We start from the raw sequence: 6,320 nt of genomic DNA, 5'->3' as shown, positions 1-6,320 counted from the left end.
AATATTTATGTTTTGCCTTGTTACCGTACCGAATACTTCTGGCAGGAAAAACTTTTCCCAATGAAGAATTCATACATTTACTTTTCTTGTCTGATTTACAAAGAGAGAGGAAATCCTTCCATCCAGTGTTTCTTCATCATATTATTTCAAAAAAATAAAAATGTTATTATGTAAACATAGAAGAAACAAAAAGATAACGACATTTATTGGTCGATTAAAAATTCAAAAATAGATCTAGATTATTAGAATTGCAGACAAGTTTATAGAAATAATTTAGATTGCAAATCCTTTTAGAGAACGAGGCGAGAAAATTTTGGTTTGGGATTCAATTAGACTACGTTAGTTCTCACTAGTTGCGATACCCTAAGTGAGTTTCCGAATATACATTAAACCTCTAATATGTGGCTTCAGCATTAGGAAATCTGCAAATTGTTTACCCGCATTACTAAATTTCTCGCACCCGGCCATATTTGCGTAATTTGAACTCATATTTTCTCTGCGAACGAATAAATGTCTCAAATCTGGGAGTTTCATTTAGGATTGTGAATATACAAACTATTCAAGATTCTAATTCGTTTACTGACAATTCATTAATTTACTAAGTAAACTACTTCCGACATACTTGAGAATCTGTAGTATCAAGCGTTTAAATATCAGTGTTTACGTTTTGAAACATTATTTTCTTTTCAGTAGAAGCATTTAATTTTTTAACTTAATTTAGTCCTGTTCACCCCTCGTGGTTAGCTAAGTACGAGTATACTGGTGTCATTTAAATTACTTCAATTTTCAAAAAGAATATGTATGAAACGGTTTATTATAAACCCTAACGAGCTCTCAATCCGTAATAGAGCTATCCCCCTTGAAATATGTAGGGGAGAGGGGGGCAGCTTTGAACAATTTTCATACTTTATTAAATATCTTCCAAATTTGAACGATTTCATTAATTTTTTCTTCCTAGATAGAGGTCATGGTTATCACACAACAAAATAATGATGTTCTTCTTAATTATTCATGAACGCTTATTAAGATATTTAGATTTTTGCACAGACCTGTAAACGTTCAAAACTGCCAAACTGGGGCAGCCTTGAACACGCCTGGGGCAGTTTTGAATTAGTATTTTTTTCAATGAAATAAAACTGAATATTTATGAATGTGTATTTTTAAAATAATTAATAAACAAAATTTTAAATGATCAGTGTCATTTGGGATCAATTTAACATGTTTATTTTATTTTACATCACTCTGTACAAAGTAATACAAAACTTAGGGATATTATTAAAAAAAAGTAAAAATAAGATATATCAATTAACTAAATACTAATAAACTTTCTGTTTAATGACACATCAAAGACAAAACTGCATAATTTAAAAAATATCAATCAACTAATAAAACTAGCTTTTGCCCGGACTTCACCCAGCTTGAAATTTTGTCTGTCACAGTAAAGTAATCTGCTTATTTTTTATATAAAAACCTTCTACGAAGTATTAGAAAACTTAAGGTTTCATAATACCACTTAAAAAAGAAAATTTATAAAGTTCAAAGGTGCCCCAACTATTTCGTTCAAAGCTGCCCCATGGGTATATTTCCAGAAAAAAACATAAATTTAATAACGGAACATACTTTTATATCGCAATTTCTTATCAAATCTTCATCGAAACTATTTAAACTTCCATATAGTGAACAAACCACTCACTATTTTATAAAACTACGCCCACAAAATCCTTAGAACCAAAATAAAAAAGTTCGAAATTGGCAGTCAAAAACAAAAAACCACTTTTGCCGGTTAACCTACAGTTAGATATTAAAAATGAGATGTGACGGCTATGCGCATCAGTGCTGGCAATATAAATTATGATTTATACCATTGTAGCCTAAACCAGTGATTTTTAAATTCATTTGTTCTAAGCTGCCCCTGTCCAAAGCTGCCCCCCTCTCCCCTACGCTACTTACATTACACCACTCGTGACACGGTGAATACGTCACACGATACATTACGTTACATTATACAATGCTCAATTTAAATGAGTAATACGCTCGCACGGATAAATACGTCTTGAGGGTCGCACGCTACGAAGCCCAGCAAGCGTTAAGCCTGTTACACACTCGGGTCGAGGGCAATATAAATAATAACAGATTTAACAGCTAATTTTAGATGAATGCCTCCGTTTAGAGGTACCTTTATGTCCGTGATACCGTAAATAGAGTTAAGGCCGAGGATAACGTGGTGATAAATTATATTATATTGAAGTGGCTTATAATGTGTATAAAGTGGAATGAGCGCACATAATAAGTAATAATAATATTTACAGTCTGTAAGTTATAATAACGTAATAATGAAGAGTATCTTAGGATCATTCCCTTTATCCTGAAAACAAAAACAATTTTACAGATGCCTTGAGTATACCTTGGAGGATATCTTAAGATATAAAGAGAAGAAAAAATTAAGTCATAAATTTTCCAATTAGGAATTAAGATTTTGAAGAAGCAGCGCAAAAAACTTAGCCATAAAAGTCAGCTTATTTTTCAAAGGTTACAATATTTATAGGGCTATAAAACCTTGATAAGATTTCAAAACGGTAATATTTATAGGTAACATAGATTGCTAAATAAATTGATGGCTATAACAAATAAATTTTGGACGTGTTTTTAACACCAGTCGGCCTAGACGATTTACGAGGGGACGGTTTTTTAGCAAATTGATTTTGTTCTGAGGAAAGGTCAATTCGAATGGCAGATAAAATATGAACTATTTTTGTTCCATATAAGTCTGTGGGGACGAATAAAAGAACTGGAACGATAACAGATGATAGATTATTTTTTCATCCTTGAAAAGGTACGGACAAGGAAAGGAAAACACAGGCATCTTATGAAATTGTGTTAAGTGCTATTTTGCAATATATTAGTCTGGTGTGATACAGACTGTATAAGTGCAACTGTGCCTAAATCCGGTCGACTGAAAATAGGTAGAGGCCATTTTTATTTAACTAGAGGCAGAAAGGTGGAGTTGTTTCAGTTAGTTATTTAACTAATCTATATTATTAAAATAAATAAGAGTAAGTATATCAATTTCCGTAAATAAAGCAATATAATTAATTTTGAATTTACTAACTTTCGCCCAAGCTAGAAGCAGTTATTGTAAAGAAAATAGTAATTATTGCTTTGTTATTTTTACACGTTGTTTTGAATTTCACTAAGAAAGTTTATGAGCCCCTTAACGAATAATTTTAAGAAAATAACCTAAAAGGCCAAGTAACTAACTATAGTTACTTAAATTCTATTTTTTACTCATAGTCATAGGGTTCCATAGAAGCTTGAAAAAAGGACCCTTTTAAGATCACTCACGTGCCTATCTATCGGTCTGTCACAGGCAATTTTCGCAAAATCGACTTGATGGATAGACTTGAAATGGGTCTAGATATTTTTAGTGCTATTTTGGTACCCAGACACCTACTTAAATGTTTTCAAAAAATCTCTAGCAAAAATCTTCTGTGGAGTCCACTGAAACTATTTTTTTCTCAATTGCAGTATAAAAATATTGAAAGTTCGTAAAAATATACAAAGTAAAGTATAAATATCCTTATTTAACAAGATTTGTCTCAATACCCGCGATTACTTCGCCAAAAAGAACCACGACACCGTAAAGATAACGCTTGCTTTTTTATTGCTTCCTCTTTTTACAAAATTTATATTTTTCACTGCAAATTAGGTTAATTACGGGTAGGGTTAAATGATAAATGCCGCCCTTTACAAATTTACGTCGTGCGAAAGGTATTAAAGGCCGTCGGTGTCGGACACGAGGAAAAAATGTCGCGTCGCGAGAGTTACAAAAGTTTCAGCCTTTTAATGGCGCGCTTTAGATGTCTTGGGCTTTAAAAACGTTCTAATGGTTCATTAGTTCATTAGGTACACATCTTGCGCGTTGACACTTTGAACTAATTGAGCCTTTTAAGTTTTAATGGATTAATTTAATCCTTCTATAAATAGTGAAGTACAATCAGCGTAAAATACTTCGTGACACCCAAAGTGGGCAAAAAATTGATAACACAACCTTATTCCAATTGTAACAAAGACGTGTTGCGAACTTTTTGGCTACTCTGGGTATCACGAACTAATTGACGCTGACTGTACGTAGCATAGTTATTACAGTAGCTTCTACATTTCAAGGCGTTATTGAAAAATGTCATCATCATCATATTATAAGCCGTAGAACGTCTCTCGCTGAACTTATGTTCAACTGTTTTTCAGCAGTGTTAAGATAGGAGGCTTATGCCTCCCATCATAACCTGAAAAATGAAACTTTTTTTCATTTGCTTTGAAAATAAGTCGAGATACCTCCTCTTTTCATTAACTTTTGACTAGGTAAGTCAAAGTTGCGCTTCTACAATCTTTAACAAAATTTCTACTGACTACGTCAAAAATCCTTAACCCTTGCCAAAAAATGCAAATACCGTCCAATCCCGTATGAACTCGTACAAGGCAAAGCAATCGGGCTAATTAATTCGCCATGTCTACGAGTGAAGCTCGCTCGGGATGAAATATCGAGTGATGTCCTCGAATATTTCGTTGGCACTCTTACACCACACGGCTTCCCTTTGAAAAGCTGGTGCTGTGTTAATGATCAAAATTCTGTTAAAACATTCACTAACCTCTCAAAGGAAAGTCTTCTTTTAAGTTAATGAAAAAGACGATCCGCCATAATAATATTTGGATGTGTCAAACTTTCAAACTATGTCATATTTGCCTTGTTTTGATGTCAGATCGTAATTGGTTAATTGACACCAATAACCAATTTTTATTTTATTTTTTTAATAATTTAAAAAAATAGTTCGAGATGCAATTCTTAACGCGAAAAAAATTTAATAACCAATTTTTTAATGCAGAACAGCACTTATTTCAATTCGAAACGATGCCACAACAATTTATTAGTAAAAGTACCTACGACGAAAGTAAATAAGCATCCGAACTTGACCTCACTATGACTGTATTTACCTACTTAGAAAGCGAACCAAATACAATATTCCAAGTTTAAGTTACAGAATACGAAATTTGTATCTCACCGCGACTTCAGCATTCTAAACTCAAAGACTCAAAGGTTTATCTGTTAATATTATAGATCTCAAATTTTAAGGTCCACTTGCAGAATTGAGGATTAATTATTTAAGTGTGAAACTTTAGGGCCGATTGTGATTAAACGATAAGAAAGATATACCCCAACTTAAGAATACACTTTATTCCCTTAGACCTGGTTGCTGACGCTATTTAATGCCTGTGAGATATCATATAAGTCCAAAGATATTATATTTTACTTTAATAGCTAACAGGCTCTACTTCTGCGCTTACCTATCGGTCTTGGAAGACAACTGCAAAGGTTAGCCTTAAAATTGAAAGGATATAAAATTAAGGTGTGGTGGGAACTATGTTTCCACAGCCTTATTAAGGGTTAATTGCAAAAAAAGTCAGCGGTGTATTTGCGCCCTTAAAGGATGAAATATCGACGCGAACGAAGCGATATCGTCGAATATTTCATTAGCACTCGTTACCCTGAATACAGTTTCTCTTTACACCCATTAAAACAGTTAATGCCGAGCCTTTAATTATAGAACTGAAGGGAGCACTGGATTAAGGTAATTTGTATACAAATTGCTTCTTGAATATCATTGCTGACGGGTTTTGTGTACACAGCCGAAGAGCTAATGATGCTGTTTGCTACTGCCTGGGCTGTTTGAACTGCGCCGATCCGTAATTGAATTATTTCAACGTTCGCTTACATTAAAGTGGGAATTGTGGGAAAAATATATTTGGCCACGCGCCGGTGGTTCCGCAATCGTTGACGATGTTAATATAGTTTATGAAAATATCTATGATATTAATATCAGCTAAGAATAAAACAAACTTATATTTAGAACTCGTGAAGGCAACTCTTTCCGCGTAAAAAAAAATATATTTTATGTTATCTAAAAACATCTTAGCAGTCGACTACATTTAGCTGACTCTAAATGTGTTTTCTTTACTTTTACTTTACATGTAAATGAGGGGCCTAACACTGATACAATATAAAGCAGTTTACACATCAAACCCGCCGATATTTGTCGTCGATTCTTGAGATGTTGTCAAAAGCCATAGAAAGTAGGTACTAGTCGTATTTCTTTTGAAATAAAGTCTTTAATACTGACTTCTGGCATTTAGATTTCATGAAAAATACCTAATCAGACATATTCCCGGAAGAAAAGTAGACTTGCTTGACTAATAGATCCAATCTAAACGCTCAACTCAGCTGCGAGACCGCAAAAAATCCGTAAACTCCTAAGTCGTCAAAACAA

This window comes from Ostrinia nubilalis, chromosome 11, assembly GCF_963855985.1.
Source record: "Ostrinia nubilalis chromosome 11, ilOstNubi1.1, whole genome shotgun sequence".
Lineage (NCBI taxonomy): Eukaryota > Metazoa > Arthropoda > Insecta > Lepidoptera > Crambidae > Ostrinia > Ostrinia nubilalis.
The sequence above is the reverse complement of the archived record's forward strand: the minus strand, read 5'-3'. Positions refer to the sequence as shown.